This window comes from Peromyscus californicus, unplaced genomic scaffold, assembly GCF_007827085.1.
Source record: "Peromyscus californicus insignis strain IS unplaced genomic scaffold, ASM782708v3 Scaffold_23__1_contigs__length_62951481, whole genome shotgun sequence".
Classification (NCBI taxonomy): domain Eukaryota; kingdom Metazoa; phylum Chordata; class Mammalia; order Rodentia; family Cricetidae; genus Peromyscus; species Peromyscus californicus.
The window spans coordinates 58,665,182-58,684,404 of NW_026294534.1; the positions used below are offsets into that span (position 1 = coordinate 58,665,182).

A 19,223-nucleotide genomic window follows, 5' to 3' on the forward strand; every position below is an offset into this window, starting at 1 on the left:
GCTCTTAGCTGCTGAGCCATATATTTGGCCCCATCAACATGTCATTATAGCAATAAGGTGTGAATGCATGATCCTGAGTTCATCTTTATCTCAGTCCTGATGATCCAGAAGAAATACAAGACTTATAGCATCAGAAACTCAGACATGGTGCTTAAAGAAGTTTCTGAGCCCAAATCTCCACAAAATGAGGGAAGAGTACAAAAATGACCAGGAGAGAAACAAACACAAGTCTTTAAAAAGTGGATGAATGCTTAATCAAACCCACAAGACTTGAGTTTATCTCCCGTGTGATAAATAGGCAGCAATGGGAGTCCCAAAAGTACACATGTCAGGAGTACCCCTACTGGAGATTATGCCTCCAGCATAGAAAAGGAACATGCAGGCATGAAGACTGACTTGTCTGATGCCTGTAAAACCTTCATATAAGATCTCCGAGTAATGGTGACTTCAGATGACATCAAGGTTATCAGGAGGTCCTGAGACTTAAACAGAAGTCATTCTAAGGCTGGGGCAATCAGGCAGCTTTGGGTATGAAAGCCTGGGGATCAAATGGCCAGCAGGCAATGCTCAGGGTGTACCCAAGGACAAGCTGGCTCCTGCTGGGCTGTCTGTTTCCACTCTGCTATGGAGGGTCAGCCCCAACCACATCTTCAACTCTTTCCTTTTTTTGGCAACTACATGTCAGTGACAATACCCTGAAGGCCCCCACTTGCAGTACCCACTTGAACCTTAAAGCTCCTCAGTCTTCACCCTGTCATCCCTGTCACCTACCTTCCTGCAAGGAAGAAAGATATTCTATCTCTCCCTTTTGCTAACAATTAATGAAACAGTAGACCCCATAAAATTCTAATTTACCTAGAAGTCTCATTGTGGAAAAGGACTGAGTACCCCAGATGAGAATGTCTCTACTGAAGAAATATTTATTCCTTATCTGACCACCATGCAGGAGAAACTAGAGTTGAGAATGGGGAAGTGTTTTGGGGATGGAAAATTTTCATTATATGGCTTCATTAGATTACTTAGTTTTGCATATCTTTTGCATTCTATCTTTTATTTTTATCACTGTTCCAAATTGGTCACACTGAATAAATATCATGTCTTCAGTTTTCATTAATAATTTGCTTTTTTCTTTTCTTTTTCTTTTAAGAATAGTCTTACTACACTATCCTAGGACATCAGAGAGATCTGCCCACCTTGCCTCCAGTGTGCCTATATTATATAGGTGGGCAGGTCACAACTGGATAACTTGGTTCTTTTTGGCTTACTGAGGATGAGTAACTGAGCCTGGTTGTTAGGGTAGCCAATACACAGGCTCTGGTCCTAATTCCAGTAACAGAAGGTTACCAACACATGCAGCCCTCCTTCCTTAAATTCCACTGTCTTCCAACTATGAGTAGTATTGTTTTTCTTTATCACTAAGTCTGTTATAATTCATCAAAGGACCTGCACAGAGTTCTGCCCTTATTTCACAGATGGTGAAACCCAGGCATACAGATAAGTAGTTTTTGAATATAGTTAAGTGTAATTGCTCATCTTACTCATTCTGTCATTCTAATGCCTCACCAAATAAAGTTGAAGCCACCTAAGCCAGGTATGGGATGGGGTACAGACCTGTAATCATGATACTTAGAAAGTGGAGGCAGGAATTTCAGGATTTCAAAGTCATCCAAGGTGAGAATGATCAATGGGGTATGGTGAGAGGCCCATGGAACCAAGGGAGACTGTGATTGGCTCAGGACAATGTCTCTATTCCCTGCAGCTCCAGAACTTCAGAGCCATGACACTAGCAACTGTCAGCTGAGGTATTTACTCCCCAATTTTTCTATTCTTAATGTTTTCTATTTAAGGCAGCCTAGGTCACTTTGGGGTCAGACTCTTGCTGCTCATTAAAATGTGGAATTCTCCAGCAGGTGGGAGAATTCGCCTCAGGCAGGGATGAGGTCCCTAATTGCATATGCAGGACAACATGTTCTGTCCTGAAACCATATACACACAATGAACAAAAGTGGACCCAGCAGATTTTATTCATATATTTGTGCATATTTAATCACACATGCTTAACAAGGAAGAAATTGACAGGGAAGGAATTGTGAAAAGATGGAGAGAGGACAAGAAAGGGGGAAAGTGATATATACATTTTAATTAAAATTATGAAAATAAATTTTAAAGAAAAAAGCAGCTAGTGTGATAGATTAGCAGTTAAGAGCACTGAGAGCCCAGGTTCCATTCCCAAAATCCCCCTAGTAGCTAAACACCTCCTGTAACTCTAGTTCCAAGGGATCTGATGCCCTCTTCTGGCCTCTGCAGGTGCTGCTCACAGACACTTGCAGGCAAACATCCATATACAAAAATAAAAATAAAGTTTAAAAAAATGGAATTTTCTGAAGTGATGTCACAGCCCTGAAACAGACTGCAGGCAAGGCTAGTTAAAATGAACTCCTTCTGGGACTGCATTGAAGCAACTGTGGGCTTCCTCTGAGCCAGCATGCCCAGAGGCAAAAATCATTCTCATTCTGAGGTTAGAATAGCTCGGCAGTACTGTTCATCTAAGAACATCATCCACAGTGCTGATAGGTGACTTTTCCTTGATATTTTCTGTATTTCTGTTCTCTGCTGTTCGTGTGTGTGAGGATTAAAGGCAATCATATATCTTTTAAATGTAGATCATAATGTGTGATCTAAAAGATAGATTTTCTGTGTAAATCTTCATCTGCCTAAGTGGCTAGACTTGCAGTCTCCTGTTCCTATTTAAATTGTTCAATTGTAACCTGAGGCCTGATCCTAAAAGAGACTTAAGGATGATATCATATATGGAATGCAAAATCTGTTCTAGGGTGGCTCCACTTTTAGCATTAGCCGGAGCTGGATGCAAGCTGTTATTAAAGAGATTTTTGTTCATTAACCTTTTAACTTTGTGGTGTTATCTCTCCCTGGGAAGGCATATTAATTCTAGAAGAGCTGTAACTCCAGCTTTTTAAAAAATGTTTCTGAGACAAAATCTCTTATATTGGTTGGTCCAGATGTCCTTAATCCCAGCCTGTTGCTCCCCAGGGCAATGACCTTACTTTGCTCTTGATTAAGCCAAAATAATTCTTATTAAAGGGCTGTATGACCACTGAGTTTTAAAATTATCCATTTGAGTCATGTAGTCAACTGTAGGATTTGTGTGTGGAGCATGGCTTCTGTATTCAAGTCAGAACAGGAGTAATAGTTTATTGTGTACACTGGAGGGGGAAACAGGATAGGCAATCAGCTGCTAGAATCACCTTGTGAAAAAAGACCTGATTGTGGTAGGGTTAGTGATTTTGTAGTTTCACAGCATATACTAATTCATGTTATGTGAATAAAGGCAGGCCAGATTGATGGGTGTATAATTTGAGGTTATCTGTAGCCAATGAACATCTAATTTTCTACTAGAAGGCTCTCCTTTGCAAATATGTTCAATCTGGGTCTGCACAGTGAAGTCAGTTCAGATGGTTGAGATACAGGCTATTGGCTGTAGTTGTGTGTGTCAGGTTACAGATCTCAGCAGCTAACATTACTCAAAAGGGCAAGGTCAAACAGTATTTTATTAATATCATTCCCTCTACCAAGGAATGGACTCCTCCTTTCCAATGTCAAGATAGCTATATGTTTGTTCAGTTATAATTTTCTTTTTAAAAAGTCAGTTATTGGTTTCACTATTTAATTTGATTTTCCCTAACGCCTTTTCTAATCTTTTATTTGTTTTATTCTCCAATGTTTCCCTGTCATTAAGATTTTTCTCAGGTGATGTTGATTACTTATTTCTCTTTAGAGAAATTTCTCCTGTAGTTCAGGCTTGCCTTATACTATATAATTGAGAATTGCTTTGATCATTTTAATCCTGCCTCTGCTGCCCAGGGAAGACAGTCCTTTAACTCCTTCCAGTCTGGGCCTTAACTAGTCAGTGAGAAAAAAAAATAGTGAATAAGTGTCCTTCAATCCCTCTGGCTTTTATTGGGAATGTACAAATGAAGAAGACTTGTGCAATAATTGAGTTCATTGACCAACTTTAAAGCTGGTGTAGCCACAGCACAGAAGTGGAGAGGCACGAAGGAAGGTGAAAGCTTTCCTGTTGAAAGTAGTTGACATTAGCTATGAGTACTGAAGTAATCCATCTTAGATGATTGGTAAGTGTCCTGAGTGGCCACAGACCAGATAACCAAGAATCTGGATAAAGAAAAAACTTATTGTGAAAACAAATTATTGTAGTTACTCCAGTTCAACAAAAACAGAAGAGCTGGGTAAAATGGTGTGCCCCTGCCTAACAGGACTGTTATGTTCCAGCTTTAAGATGTTCAGCCTGAGAGAAATATCGTGAGTAGTACTTGATGTGCTGTAATACAAATCTCTAGTCTCTGGAGCACATGGCCATAAAGCCTGTTTTAACTTTTAAACATTTTTTTATTATAATTACATCATTTCCACCATCTCTTTCCTGCCTCAAAGCCCAAATGTGTAAGTCATTCCGGACTAGGCCTTGACTGGTCACTGAAAAAGAAAAAGAAACAGGGAGTAAGTGTCCTAATGCAGCCCAGGCTTTTATTGAAGAGTGGTGCTTGTTTAAGAAAGGGAATTCATTGTTCACGCTTGTAGGTGGAAGATTCTCTCCTGCCTGCCTGTTCCCAAACACCCAGCAGCCACTTCCCAAATAATTGATGCAGAGGCTTAATATTACTTATAAATGCTCAACTGTTCTGGAACTCATTCTGTAGCCCAGGCTGGTCTCAAACTCACAGAGATCCCACCTGGCTCTGCCTTCCAAGTGCTGATATTAAAGGCATGCGCCACTACCAACCAGCTCCCATAATTCTTTTCTATGCTTAGCCACATGACTTGGTACCTTTTCTCAATGCAGCATTCTCATCTTGCTTCCTCTGCAACTGGATGGCAACTCCTCACTCCACCCTTCCTCTTCCCAGAATTCACCTAGTCTGGTTTGCCGCACCTATACTTCCTGCCTGGCTACTGGCCAATCAGCATTTTATTAAACCGATTTGAGGGACAAATCTATTTACAGTGTACAAGAGTGTCATCCCAGAGCATTTCTCTTTTTTTGTCTAATTAAATAGGAAGATTTTTAACCTTAATATAGTAAAGCAAAAACAGTTATTAAGAAGAACAGTAACATATCCTATCCTTTTGCATTTGACAAAATTAGAGAAAATACTTAATTTTCTATCTTGGCAAGTCTAAAGTTTTGTATCTTATTTTTCCTTTATTATAACTAAAAAAGAAACTGTAACTATGACTATCTAGTCTTCAACTCCATTAAAGACTCCAGAAGGATGTCATGTTACCTAATGACAGGGACATCAGGCTGCCTGGATTGTTACTCAAAGTTCCTTTGCAATTTTGGGGCATCCATCTTCAGCATACAAGCTTAGCCTATCTGACAGACTCATCTATGAAACAGGATTTTTGAAGGACTGTCCCACCTTATCTTGTTGAAGTTTGCTAGTCTTTACTTTTGTGTCCTGCTTGTCCAATTTGTTCAGCATACTGTCAGAAGTCAAGACAAGGGACTTTCTTTGCCCAGAGGGCTAGCTTTTGCCATTTAAAAAAAAAAAACTCCATATGGAATTTCTTCAATGCTCGTCATCCTCTTTGAAGTAATTGGTGTTCTGGGAACAGACATGTCTCACTGTGGAGAAAAGTCTAAGTTCTTAAAACATTTTAAATGCCATATTCTATAGGTCTTTGAAATGTTTGAAGATTGCCTATCTATCTGAAATATATCTCTGTATGACCTTGAAAACATATCTAACATGACTATAAGTTTGCTATTATACATGACTATTAGTCTGTATTTCTTAATTACATATTACATTCTTAAATAAGTGGCATAAGCAAGAGTAGAAGTATACATACAGTATAACAAAACTGACTTTAAATTTGTATCAGTAAACTAAAATTCATACTAATTTAAAAATATGTAAGATTAACAGTTGTCTTTTGGATTAAAATAGATTTAATAACTTACCCTTTTTCCCATCATTTCTGTATCATACCTCCCTTTCTTCTTTTATAAAGAGATTAACTATGACCAATAACAATTTGTAACCAAACCCCTAAACAAAGACAAACACCCATAATCCATTTTTTGAGAATGTGGTGTAGCTTTTTAGGCTACTTCCTGCTGACTGGAGGTGCTGTTAATCTTATGGGGACCCTGAGAAAATTTAGGATTATTGACTGGAGTAGTCTGTGGATCATCTCAGCCAGCACCTTTGAAACCTTTCTGGATGCAGAACTCAGAGGAAACTGCATCAGAGGTACTCTGAAACATTGGATCATCTGGGCCATCCATTCCCATTGGAGATTTTTCAGGGGGTCTTCCTTGATCAAGTCTGATTTTTCTTAACACAGAATGAATCCATGGCCTCTCATTTCCTGTGGAAATAAAAGCATAACCTCTTCTCCAAAATAACATCATTTGACTTAAATTTTGAAGTCAAGGCATTTTTAAAATATATAGGTTAACCAGCAGCATTTATAATCAAATATTTCTTAGCAGATGTTGCTCATTCCTCAGCTGTCAAACATTTCAATGACAGCACAATAGCATACAGAATCCAGACTCTCTGTATTTCCATCTTTGCATGGCTTTTTAATATTATTTACTCTTTTTAAGAATTTTACTTTATTATTTTAAAACTATGTTTTTTTCTTTCTTATTTTATCTTTGTTTTATTTTGCAATACAGTTCAGTTCTACATATCAGCCATGGATTCCCTTGTTCTCCCCCCCCCTCCCGCCCCCCTCATCTTCCCCCAGCCCACCCCCTATTCCCACCTCCTCCAGGGCAAAGCCTCCCCCGCAGACTGAGATCAACCTGGTAGACTCAGTCCAGACAGGTCCAGTCCGCTCCTCCCAGGCCGAGCCAAGCAACCCTGCATAGGCCCCAGGTTTCAAACAGCCAACTCATGCAATGAGCACAGGACCTGGTCCCACTGCCTGGATGCCTCCCAAACAAACAGATCAAGCCAATCAACTGTCTCACCCATTCAGAGGGCCTGATCCAGTTGGGGACCCCTCAGCCATTGGTTCATAGTTCATGTGTTTCCATTCGTTAGGCTATTTGTCCCTGTGCTTTATCCAACCTTGGTCTCAACAATTCTTGCTCATATAAACCCTCCTCTTTCTCACTAATTGGACTCCCAGAACTCCACCCGGGTTCTAGCCATGGATCTCTGCATCCAGATCCCTCAGTCGTTAAATGGGGTTTCTAGCACAATTAGGGTGTTTGGCCATCCCATTGCCAGAGTAGGTCAGTTCAGACTGTCTCTCGACCATTGCCAGCAGTCTGTTGTGGGAGTATCTTTGTGGATTTCTGTGGGCCTCTCTAGCACTTTGCTTCTTCCTATTCTCATGTGGTCTTCATTTACCATGGTCTCCTATTCCTTGTTCTCCCTCTCTGTTGTTGATCCAGCTGGGATCTTCCGCTCCCCCAAGCTCTCTTTCCCTCGACCCTCACCCTTCACTACCCCCACTCATGTCCAGGCTGTTGATGTAGATCTCTTCCATTTCTCCGTCATTGGGCGATCCTCATGTCTTTCTTTGGGTCCTGTTTTCCAGGTAGCCTCCCTGGTGATGTGAGTAGCAGTCCAGTCATCCTTGTTCCACATCTAGTATCCTCTTATGAGTGAGTACATACCATGTTTGTCTTTCTGAGTCTGGGTTACCTCACTCAGGATGATTTTTTCTAGATCCATCCATTTGCCTGCAAACCTCATGATGTCATTGTTTTCCTCTGCTGAGTAGTATTCCATTGTGTATATGTACCACATTTTGTTTATCCATTCTTCAGTTGAAGGGCATCTAGGTTGTTTCCATGTTGTAGCTATTACAAACAATGCTGATATGAACATAGCTGAACAAGTGCTCTTGTGGTATGATTGAGCATTCCTTGGGTATATGCCCAAGAGTGGTATAGCTGGATCTTGGGGGAGATTGATTCCCAGTTTTCTAAGAAAGCGCCATATTGATTTCCAAATTGGTTGTACAAGCTTGCATTCCCACCAGCAGTGGAGGAGAGTTCCCCTAGCTCCACATCCTCTCCAGCATAAGGTGTCTTCAGTGTTTTTGATCTTAGCCATTCTGACAGGTATAAGGTGGTATCTGAGAGTTGTTTTGATTTGCATTTCCCTGATGATTAGGGATGTTGAGCAATTCCTTAAATGTCATTCAGCCACTTGAGCTTTCTCTGTTGAGAATTCTCTGTTTAGTTCTATAGCCCATTTCTTAATTGGACTGTTGGGCATTTTGATGTCTAATTTCTTGAGTTCCTTATATATTCTGGATATCAGTCCTCTGTGAGATGTGGGGTTGGTGAAGACCTTTTCCCATTCTGTGGGATGTCGCTTTGCCTTGTTGACCGTATCCTTTGCTCTACAAAAGCTTCTCAGTTTCAAGAGGTCCCATTGATTGGTTGTTTCTCTCAGTGTCTGTGCTACTGGTGTTATATTTAGGAAGTGATCTCCTATGCCAATGCGTTCAAGACTACTTCCTACTTTCTCTTCTAGCAGGTTCAGAGTAGCTGGATTTATATTGAGGTCCTTGATCCACTTGGACTTAAGTTTTGTACACAGTGATAGATATGGATCTATTTGCAGCCTTCTACATGTTGATATCCAGTTATGCCAGCATCATTTGTTGAAGATGCTTTTTTCCATTGTACAGTTTTGGCTTCCTTGTCAAAAATTATATGTTCATAGGTGTGCGGATTAATGTCAGGGTCTTCAATTTGATTCCATTGGTCCACATGTGGGTTTTTATGCCAGTACCAAGCTGTTTTTATTACTGTAACTCTATAGTAGAGCTTGAAGTCAGGGATCATGATGCCTCCAGAGGTTGTGTTATTGTACAGGATTCTTTTGGCTATCCTGAGTTTTTTGTTTTTCCATATATAGTTGAGTATTATTCTTTCCAGCTCTGTGAAGAATTGTGTTGGTATTTTGATGGGGATTGCATTGAATCTGTAGATTGCTTTTGGTAAGATTGCCATTTTTACTATATTAGTCCTGCCTATCCATGAGCATGGGAGATCTTTCCATTTTCTGACATCTTCTTCAATTTCTTTTTTCAGGGACTTAAAGTTCTTGTCATATAGGTCCTTCACTTGCTTGGTTAGTGTTACCCCAAGGTATTTTATGTCATTTGTGGCTATTGTAAAGGGTGATGTATCTCTGATTTCCTTCTCAGCTTCTTTGTCCATTGTATATAGGAGCACTACTGATTTTTTTTGAGTTGATCTTGTATCCTGCTATGTTGCTGAAGGTGTTTATAAGCTGTATCAGTTCCTTGGTGGAATCTTTGGTGTCGCTCAAGTATGCTATCATGTCATTTGCAAATAGGGAAAGCTTGACTCTTCCTTTCCAACTTGTATCCCCTTAATCTCCTTATGTTGTCTTATTGCTCTGGCTAGAACTTCAAGTACTATATTGAATAAGTATGGGGAGAGCAGACAGCCTTGCCTCATTCCTGATTTTAGTGGGATTGCTTTGAGTTTCTCTCCATTTAATTTGATGTTGGCTGTTGGCTTGCTGTGAATTGCCTTTATTATGTTTAGGTATGTTCCCTGTATTCCTAATAACTCCAAGACCTTTATCATGAAGGGGTGTTGGATTTTGTCAAAGGCCTTTTCTGCATCTAGTGAGATGATCATGTGGTTTTTTCCTTTGAGATTGTTTATATGGTGTATTACATTGACGGACTTTCATATGTTGAACCACCCTTGCATCCCTGGAATGAAGCCTACTTGATCATGGTTGATAATTGTTTTGATGTGTTCTTGGAGTCTGTTTGCCAGTATTTTATTGAGTATTTTTGCATCAATGTTCATGAGGTAGATCAGTCTGTAGTTCTCTTTCTTTTTTGCATCTTTTTTTGTTTTGTTTTGTTTTTTTGTTTTTCGAGACAGGGTTTCTCTGTGTAGCTTTGCGCCGTTCCTGGATCTCGCTCTGTAGACCAGGCTGGCCTCGAACTCACAAAGATCTGCCTGCCTCTGCCTCCCGAGTGCTGGGATTAAAGGCGTGCGCCACCACCGCCCGGCCTGTTGCATCTTTGTTTGGTTTAGGAATCAGGGCAATTGTAGCCTCATAGAAGGAGTTTGGTAATGTTCCTTCTGTTTCTATTGTGTGGAACAATTTAGAGAGTATTGGTATTAACTCTTCTTTGAAGATCTGGTAGAATTCTGCACTGAAACCATCTGGTCCTGGGCTTTTTTTGTTTGGGAGACTTTTAATGACTGATTCTATTTCCTTAGGGGTTATTGGACTATTTAAATAGTTTATCTGGTCTTGATTTAACTTCAGTATGTGGTAACTATCCAGAAAGCTATCCATTTCTTTTAGGTTTTCCAGTTTTGTGGAGTATAGGTTTTTAAAGTATGACCTGATGATTCTCTGGATTTCCTCAATGTCTGTTGTTATGTCCCCCTTTTCATTTCTGATTTTGTTGATTTGGATGCTCTCTCTCTGTCTTTTGGTTAGTTTGGATAAAGCTTGTCTATCTTGTTGATTTTTTCAAAGAACCAATTCTTTGTTTCATTAATTTTTTGTATTTTTCTCTTTGTTTCTATTTTATTGATTTCAGCTCTCACTTTGATAATTTCCTGGCATCTATTTTTCCTGGGAGACTTTGCTTCTTCTTCCTCTAGAGCTTTCAGGTGTGCTGTTAAGTCACTAGTGTGAGATTTCTCCAACTTCTTTATGTGGGCATTTAGTGCTATGAATTTCCCTCTTAGCACTGCTTTCATAGTGTCCCATAGGTTTGGGTATGTGGTGTCTTCATTTTCGTTGATCTCTAGGAAGTCTTTAATTTCTTTCTTTATTTCTCCTTAACCCATTGGTGATTCAGTTGAGTGTTATTAATTTTCCATGAGATTGTAGGTTTTCTGTAGTTTTTGTTGTTACTGAAGTCTAACTTGAGACCATGGTGGTCTGATAGAACACAGGAGGTTATTCCAATTGTTTTGTATCTGTTGAGATTTGCTTTGTGGCCAAGTATGTGGTCGATTTTAGAGAAGGTTCCATGGGGTGCTGAGAAGAAGGTATATTCTTTTTTGTTAGGATGGAATGTTCTGTAGATATTGATTAAGTCCATTTGAGTCATGACATCAGTTAAGTCCTTTATTTCTCTGTTAAGTTTTGATTTGGGAGATCTGTCCAGTGGTGAAAGTGGGGTGTTGAGGTCTCCAACTATTAATGTGTGGGGTTTTATATGTGGTTTAAGCTTTAGTAATGTTTCTTTTACATATGAGTGTGCCCTTGTGTTTGGGGCATAAATGTTCAGAATTGAAACTTCATCTTGGTGGATCTTTCCTGTGATGAATATGTAATGCCCTTCTTAATCTCTTTTGATTGATTTTAATTTGAAGTCTATTTTGCTGGATATCAGGATGGCTACACCTGCTTGTTTCTTAAGACCGTTTGATTGGAAAGTCATTTCCCAACCTTTTATTCTTAGGTAGTGTCTATCTTTGAATTTGAGATGTGTTTCTTATATGCAGAAGAAAGATGGGTCCTGCTTTCATATCCATTCTGTAAGCCTATGTCTTTTTATAGGTGAATTAAGTCCATTGCTATTGAGGGATATTAATGACCAGTGATTGTTCATTCCTGTTATTTTTGGTGGTAATGTGTGTGTAGTTCTCTTCTTTGGGGTTTACTGCTGTGGCTTTATCTATTGCCTGTGTTTTCGAGGGTGTATCTGACTTCCTTAGGTTGGAATTTTCCTTCTAGTGCTTTCTGTAGGGCTGGGTTTGTGGATAAGTATTGTTTAAATCTGGCTTTGTCTTGGAATGTCTTGTTCACTCCATCTATGATGATTGAAAGTTTTGCTGGGTATATTAGTCTAGGCTGGCATCCATGGTCTCTTAGTGTCTGCATTACATCTGTCCAGGTCCTTCTGGCTTTCAAAGTCTCCATTGAGAAATCGGGTGTTATTCTGATGGGTTTGCCTTTATAAGTCACTTGGCCTTTTTCTTTTGCTGCTCTTAATATTCTTTCTTTATTCTGTACGTTTAGTTGTTTAGTTATTATGTGGCGAGGGGACTTTTTTGGTGGTCTAGTCTGTTTGGTGTTCTATAGGCTTCTTGTATCTTTATAGGCATTTCCTTCTTTAAGTTGGGAAAGTTTTCTTCTGTGATTTTGTTGAATATATTTTCTGTGCCCTTGAGTTGGTATTCTTCTCCTTCTTCTACCTCTATTATTCATAGGTTTGGTCTTTTCATGGTGTCCCAAATTTCTTGGACATTTTGAGTCATGACTTTGTTGGCTTTAGTGTTTTCTTTGACTGATGAATCTATTTTTTCTACTTTATCTTCAACGCCAGAGATCCTCTCTTCCATCTCTTGCATTCTGTTGATTATACTTGCATCTGAAGTTCCCGATCGTTTACTCAGATTTTCTATTTCCAGCATTCCCTCTGTTTGTGTTTTCTTCATTTTTTCTATTTCCCTTTTCAGGTCTTAGACTGTTTCCTTCATTTGTTTCATTGCTTTTTCTTGATTTTCTTTCAGTACCTTATTGTTTTCTTCCAGGACTTTATTGTTTTCTTCTAATTTGTTTGCCCTTTCCTCTAGTTGTTTACAGCGTTCTTCCCATTTTTTTTGTCTTTTCCTCTACACAAGCCTCTGCCTTCTTCATGATGTCATTCATAAGGCTGTTTTCTTCTGCTTCTTCCAATTTTTGATGTTCAGGTCTAGATGTTGGAGGAGGGCTAGGTTCTGGTGATGCTGTATTGCTCTTCATTTTGTTGTATGTATTTCTGCCTTGATGTCTGCCCATCTCCTTTTGGTTCATTCTTGGTCTTATCAGCGCCCTTGGTTCAGACAGAGCTGACAGATTCAGGAAGTCTCTCTCTCTTGTCCAGATGGGAGCTCTCTTGTCCAAATGGGAACTCCGGGGCAGGATGGGATCTCTTGTCCAGATGGGAAGTCCAGGGCAGGATGAGAGCTCCTGTCCAGACAGGAAGTCCGGGGCAGGATGGGAGCTCTTGTCTTTCTCTCTCTCTCTCTGGTCTCTCTGGTCCAGAAGGGAAGTCCAGGGCAAGATGGGAGCTGGGGGCCGGTCTCTAAGTCTCAGGAAGTGGCTGGGGTCTCGGGCGGATGGGCTTGGTGGCAGGGCATGGAGATTGCAGGGTCTGCCGGGGGTCTTGGAGAAGGGGATCCTTCCTGGTGGGGCTAGAAGGGAACCTGCCTGGTGGCCAGAACCTGTGGCCAAGTTGGGCAGCTCTTCCCTGGAGTGGCTGCTGCCCAGGGATGGGGTCCGGGCTGAACCAGGACACTCACCTCTGTCCAGAAGGGAAGTCCGGGGCAGGATCAGAACTGTATGTTTTTTTATGACTGTCTATACCTTCTCTTTACTCTCCCAAGCCTATGTGAGAGTATTTTTAAACACATTAGAATCCACTTAGAGGGTTTTTGTTTTTGTTTTAATCTGTCTTTATTACATATCTCAATCTTTTTCTGACCACATGAGCATTTAAGCTGCTAATTGGACATGGCTAGTACTAAAGCTGCAACTTTGGTGGCTGACTGTGCCCTAATCCTTGGTTCCTTGAGATACTAGTTTCATGTCAGAGGCATGTTTACCACCAGCTCTGAAAGCCATGTTTACTTCTCCAACTCTGAGAAGTTTGGGTCTGTGCTGCCACTGAGTAGTGTGCTGCCTGCTGCTCATAAACTCCATTTAAGTGTTTGACAGCAGGGCTTCTTAAAAGAGCCACACCATTTTTATCACGAATACTGAGTCAGCTGACTATATCTTCAAGGAGCTGTACCTCAGCTCACTGCCAGCAAACAGAGCCTACCAGAGAAAAGATGGTTACCAAGAAGCTGGTGTTTACTCCAATTTTGTATGTTTAGAATCCTTTTCTTAAGATTTCTCAGGTTTTATATGGAAATTCTTTCCAGAAGTTTGGGCACGACATGTTGGCAGAACTTTCTTTCCTGCCAACAGTAACTCAGGCTTATTACTAACTAGCACTTGTACTTAATTTAACCCATAACTCTTATATATGTTTAGCCACATGGCTTGGTACCTTTCCTAAGTCGGCATTCCCATCTTGCTTCCTTCTGCACCTGGCTGACAACTCCTGATTCTGCCCTTCCTCTTCCCAGAATTCTTCTCGTCTAGTTGCCCTGCCTATACTTTCTGCCTGGCTACTAGCCAATTGGCATTTTATTAAACCCATTTGAGTAACAAATTTTTACAGTGTACAAGAGCATTATCCCACAGCACACACATGAAAAGCCATTATGGTCACAGTACAGAAATAAAGGAGCTTGAAAGTTTTCCAGTTTTGTCTGCAGTTTGGGTTACCAATGTGCAATCAGTTAATCAGTTTTAGGTGATCTATATATGTCCTGAGTGGCCATTTCTTAAGCTCCACAGTCCAGGTTTCTTGGCCTGGAGATTCTGTTCTCTTGAACAAGGACATTTTTCTCTTAACAGGCCTTCTTTATCATTTTTAACATTTCTCCTTACTAAGGCCACTTAGTATCACTTAGCATCAGAAATCAGAGCTCCAAAACACTTTTGGCATCTTTGGCCTCTGGCAAGGGTAAAACTGCTAAAAGTCCCAGTGACACTTCTGGCTTTTATTAAAGAAACAAACAGTTAGTTTGGGGGGGGGGTCTTTTTTACCCTAAACTGCCTAGTCAATTTCTAACTACAGTTCTTATCCCATGTCCTTCTTAAGAGGTAATTCTAACTGCCATTAAGGGATTAGGATGATGACCAATCTGGCTTCTTCCAGCTGAATTTGGTATCAGGTGGCCCTTCCAGAGGGCCTCTCATTAAATGCAAACTCTCAGTTGTATAGACAGGAAAGGAATTCCTTCACTGGTGCCTGGAAAGAACTAAAATGTCCAAAGTCCCTAAGACATCCATGAGGGGCTCCAGTAGCCCTCATCTATCAGTTGTTTCTCTTTGTCTTCTATGGTTGGTCTTCAGAGTAATGAACCCGCAATCAGCTTTCACACCCTTTCATAACTGTTTCATCAGCCAGAAGTCAGATGGTGCCCCTCCCATGGGGCTTTTGGAAAGGGAAAAAAGAGGTTTTTAGCCATCATTTAATTTGGGTGTTAAAACAATCATGGGCCTGTCTTCCTTGGCTGTGAGCAGGTGCTCAGTAAGCCAAGGTCTGACATCTCACATTTAGGCAACATCTTTTGTGATGAAGAAAATAGTAATGAGATTGGTCATTCTAAATAACATCTCATGTAGACTTACACCTACTGTCTGTGGAGTGTGATACCTTGGGATGTTAGCAATTATCTTAGTCTTGATAACCTTTTCTGTTGAGTGCTGAAGACCATGCACATGGCCAAAATTAATATTTCTTTCTGTACTGCCAAGGCCAGTTGAGCAACTAGTCCTCAGTGAGTCACTTGGGCTTAAGAGGAACCTCAGACTCTTTTAGCCTTTTGTTTACATTTGTCCATCAATGTGAGGGTAAGTCAAAGGCTTTCTTTTATGTACTGTAGCTTCTTCTGAAGCCTTAAGGAAATCTTTCCCACATTAACCCTCCTTTTTGTTGACTGAACAATGTTTCAAATTCATGAGTGGGAACTCTATAGCCTCCACCAATAGCCTTAGTCTCCAGGGACCTCATTGACCTTGTAGGGAAGGAGGAGAAATATTCTTCCATTTAGTACCTCTAACCACATTAGAATAACCTCCAAGAATGATTATGAAATACCTACAAGATCAGTTTTTACACCAGTTTTAACTGATGTTTAATATTTCAGTATCCAGACATAACTTAACAAACTTTTGTTTGACATACAGTTTAGTGAGTATTTGAAATAGTTGATGTGTGACCTTGCCAACATTAGTACAATTTTTTTTGGATTTTTTTTTTTTTTTTTTTTTTTTTGGTTTTTCGAGACAGGGTTTCTCTGTGTAGCTTTGCACCTTTCCTGGAACTCACTCTGTAGACCAGGCTGGCCTCGAACTCACAGAGATCCGCCTGCCTGCCTCTCACTCCTGAGTGCTGGGATTAAAGGCGTGCACCACCAGCACCCGGCACAATGTATGATCTCTAAATCTCATCCTTTATGTACCTTAAACAACTTACTGAGAACTTCATAACTTGCAAAAGCTTTCCTGCCTTTTTTTATTCTGGAGCAATCCAGTCATTATCTTCATATATCTAAGTCCTTCTTTACTAAGGCCATTTCCATATTTATATTCTTCTAACGTGTTCTTTTATGTACTGTTTCTTTATTCTAATACCATGAGATATAGGGTCATAAACAAATATATTTATGATCTGTCATGAGAATTTTCTCCCCAGTGGAGGGGGACAAAGCAATGTCTATCCCATCCCCATAAGTCCCAATGACAATGCAAAGTAAAATTTCACCAAAGTCCACCCTGGGGAACCAATGAGTTTATTAAATTTACTTACTGAACATAATTGAGGAAGTACTTACAGGAGTTTGGATACTGTGGTAGTTAAAATCAAAATGACCCTCATAGTCCCATAGGGAGTGGCACTATTAGGAGGTATATTCTTGTTGGAGGATTGGTGTCACAGTCACTTTCTTCTGCCTGCTGGTCTGGCTGTAGATTTCTCAGCACTTTCTCCAGCACCATGGCTGCCTGCATACCAGTAAAGAGGAAAAATCAGTAGCCCTTTAAAGAGTCAGCTCCCATCCCAAAGTATCTGGTGACCTGTAGATGAATTTAGAGCTGACCATAATTTAGAGTTAGCCTATAAATGAACCCAGAAGCTGACCAGTAGGTGAACTTAAACTGGAACAATAAATTTGAATGTATATGTCCTGGACCCAGTGAACAGGATATGGGGAGTGAAAAATTTTTGTCTCTGTAGATACCCTGCATCCTGTCAGCCATTAGTAATTCCATCCTTATAGTTCAGCCAGTAACTTCAAAGGACTACCTCATCCCTAGCTCCCTCATCCAATTCTAAGACACTAAGATATATAACCCACTGCATGTAAACTTTTCCTATATAGACCCCTTGTAATGAATATTTGGGGCTTCCTCCTTCACTCACTGTAACTGAGTATCAGACAAAGTCCCTGCCTGGACTTGGCTTGAATAACGAAACCTTTTGTTTTTGCATCAGAAGTTGGCTCCTTGGTGATGTTGTTGGGGGCTGGGGGTGTTGCTAGAGTTTTCCTGCCTGGCCCACAGTCAGGACAAATCTCTCTCACCCGCCAGTCCCAAGCCGCTCATACCCAATCAAGTAAACACAGAGACTTATATTGGTTACAAACTGTATGGCCGTGGCAGGCTTCTTGCTAACTGTTCTTAGAGCTTAAATTAATCCATTTCTATTAATCTATACCTTGCCACGTGGCTTGTGGCTTACCGGTACTTTACATCTTCCTTGTCCTGATGGCGGCTGGCAGTGTCTCCCCCACTCAGCCTTCCACTTCCCCGCTCTATTCTCCTCCTTGTCCCGCCTATACTTCCTGCCTGGCCACGGGCCAATCAGTGATTTATTTATTGACCAATCAGCAACACATTTGACATACAGACCATCCCACAGTAGGGGGGGCGGGGGGACATCTTGATGTAGGCATAACACCACCATGCTTCCACCGTAACAATAATGGATTAAACCCTCTGAAACTGTAAGTCAACCCTAATGAAATGTTTTTCTTTATAAGAGCTGCTGTGGTCATGGTGTCTCTTCATAGAAAGGAAAATTGTAAGATACATACCCAAAAGCAGCCACACAGGAATGTCTCTCTCCACTTACTATGTGCAATGGCTTTCCCATAGCTGCATATGTTGACCCTACCTTCTCTCTATACTTCCACTGCCCATATACTTAGCATTACATTACATTCCTCAGCATACACAGCCAGTAAGCCCTCAAGGTAAATTCCCACTTTTATGATGGCTTTCTCATAGGTGCATATACAGAATCCACCTCCTTCCAAGTCTTCTTCCCAGGCTATGTACTCTATCTCCTCTCCAAAACCATAGGGTAAGATGTCATTAGGGCTTAATTGCACTGCCTCTATGAAAGAGGCTGTATAATCAATCAGAATGAGGGGATGCCTCATATGATGGAATATCAGCAGTCAGCAAACCTGGTGGTGGTCATCCTTTGTAAGCAGGCAGAGCTGATCTTAGGAAGGTGCCAATTGTTTGTCTTAAGATAGTGCTGAGCAACAAGAATAAAATAAAAGAAAGCTGAACAGAAACTGTATATAAGATAATGTAATAAATTAATATTTTCTAGGTAAAAATCTGTTAAACTAAAGCTTAGAAAAAACACAAGACAGTCTTCATACAATACATGGCATCACTACTGTAACCATGCTTTTGGTTTTTAATGGGTCTGTATAGGCAATACAAATAAGCAGCAAATACATTAAAAAATCAACAAATTAATGTTACAGCATTTAGCACAACACAACTTAAGAAATCCCTCTTAAAACTATGATGTTCCATCTTACTACAGAGAGATCTTTACACAGAGGGCCTCTCTATCTTCTCTATGGATCCTCATCCCATTAGCTTTTTTCACCACAGACATATGATCAATAACAATATACATAAATAGTGAACAAATACATCTTAGCATCCCAATCTCTTAACAGACCTGGTTAACATACTACTTACCTTTGGGTATTTTAAAGGTAGCCCTCCCATAGCTTATTTCCACTTTGTGTGACTTACTATCTCCCAAGCATGCTAAATCCTTTATATCCATGACCCAGTTAATGAGATGCCATTTATAACCTCCACAAAATTAACTCCAAATGGATCTTATACTTAAATATCAAATTCAAAATGCAGAACTTCTAGAAGATACTTGAGAAACTTGGCCTCACTGAGTTTGGCAACCTGCCCAGGCCTTGGGAGGTTTTCTTAAGGCCCTGATGTATAAAGTAAAAACAGAGCTCCTTCTCAAACACCAGGAACACGCTTGGGAGAGCTGGTGAAGGCCTGGAGGCGTTTCTTCAGGCCCTGAGAACCCAACTCTTTCCAAACATAGGGTTGTGGTTACCACTCCCAACACCACTGTGGACTTTGTTTACAATGTGCTTGAGATATCCTGTGTTTCTTTTGTGAAACATTTGTTTGATTAGCCTCCTTCTGAATTTGTATACTTTCTTTTAAAACGGAACCCATTGGTTTACATTAAAAAGAGACTTGCTGTGGAATTTGGCACAAATCTCCACCCAATATAGGGTAGGTCTGTGCTTG

The 19,223-nt window shown here is 40.4% G+C and overlaps 2 protein-coding genes across 4 annotated transcripts in view; both read left to right on the plus strand.

Moving 5' to 3' along the window:
- LOC128119187 (zinc finger protein 120-like) overlaps window positions 1–19,223 on the plus strand; it is a 172,081-nt gene that overhangs the window by 32,648 nt on the left and 120,210 nt on the right. For 2 of the 3 annotated variants that reach the window (XM_052752442.1, XM_052752446.1), the window contains exon 2: window positions 7,600–7,666. The exons of the other annotated variant lie outside the window; for it this stretch is intronic. The gene's annotated coding sequence lies outside the window, so the exon portion shown is untranslated. The remainder of the gene's footprint in view (window positions 1–7,599; window positions 7,667–19,223) is intronic. 3 annotated transcript variants of the gene reach the window in all.
- The window catches only part of LOC128119189 (zinc finger protein 431-like), a 61,521-nt gene that overhangs the window by 32,631 nt on the left and 9,667 nt on the right, over window positions 1–19,223 (plus strand). The window lies entirely within an intron of this gene.